Raw genomic sequence first — 1,566 nt, 5'->3', positions numbered from 1 at the left:
CACGTATTAATAATAAGATACCAGGTTTAATGAAGGATGAAAATAATAGTGAGATCATGACGGAATTCATAGGACTCAGAGCGAAGATGTATGCGTTGAAAGTGATCTTAACGCACCTAACTGAAGCTTACGATTGAAAGAAAAAAGCCTTATACACTGGCTATATAAATTGCATATATGCACTGTCAGATCGGGCATGTCACGTTCGTACGTACGAGTTAGGTGCGTTAAGAAATGACAACACAGTATATGTACTGTGGAAAAACATAACAAAGAACATAATCATTTTATCTGCTATACTTATATTATCAACATTTTATATCTCACTTCTTCGCGACATTATTAAGTAAGTATCTAGAAAACAGCGTTCAATAGATATTGCACGGCTATCGAATTGCTGATGAACGATTAGCGAAAAATGTATGGAATTAACTAGTAGAGTATCCTTTTGAAAAAGTGCTAGCAATTGTACTGACCATAAAAACGCTAGTCTGTAAACAGAATATTCATACCACATCTCCAAACCTAGCGAGGATCACAGATTTTACATGGCTGACTGACTGATTGACTGACTGACTGACTGACTGATTAAATCTCTATAACTCTTTTTTGTTAAAGAGGACTGATTTATTGAATGACTGACATTCAGTGACTGATTTATCGCTGTAGCGTTCTTTGAGCACGAGTTGCATCGTGTTAATTATCCGGACGTGTATCTCGTGGAGAAAGTACTGCGCAGGAAAGGAAACAGGGTGTACGTCAAGTGGTTGGGATTCGATGGATCGCACAATTCGTGGATATATGAAAAAAACAATGTCATTTGATACAATTTTGATTCGTATATATTTTTATACATATATGAGGTGTAAATTATAATGATAATAGTATATAATAGTAATATATAATATGTATATAAATGTAAAAAACATACATAAAGTGAAACTTAAATTAATGATAATACATAATATTAACATATACACTATATGAAAATATTAAAAAATGTTGAAAAACATACACAGTGTAAATTAAGGTAATACATCAGAAATAGTAATATATGAAGCATAATAGTAGTACATAATAGCAACATATAATACATATATAATACATATAATACATATACTACAAAGGTATCCGCCAATGCCCCCATGGTAATGTCTCCGTCGAGTCAGATACGACGTATCGTTTGTCGTCGTATGGACTCAGAGCTATTTTCGATTCGGATATCGTGTATACCTCGTGTAATTTAGAACGTATACACGATTGACGGCGAGTCATTTCGATCTCTTCGTTCAAACAACGCGTGTAATCGTCGAACGTTATCGTTCGCGCTACGACGTTACTCTTTACGCCTTTCGCTTTTTTAGTGTCTTTTTTCCCATCTACACGCAAGGCGTACATCTTCGCTCTGAGTCCAACGAACTCGGTCATTATCGTGCCGTTGTTCTCGTCCTTCATCAGGCCGGGTACTTTTTTATTCGCGAGAGGCATACCGTACTTGTTATCTGCCGGATAATCGCTCGTGTCGAACCTCGTTTCGCGATATCTCGTTTCATTGCCTCGTACACA

The sequence above is a fragment of the Trachymyrmex cornetzi genome, unplaced genomic scaffold, assembly GCF_001594075.2.
Source record: "Trachymyrmex cornetzi isolate Tcor2-1 unplaced genomic scaffold, Tcor1.1 scaffold770, whole genome shotgun sequence".
NCBI lineage: Eukaryota > Metazoa > Arthropoda > Insecta > Hymenoptera > Formicidae > Trachymyrmex > Trachymyrmex cornetzi.
This window is presented reverse-complemented; position numbering follows the sequence as displayed.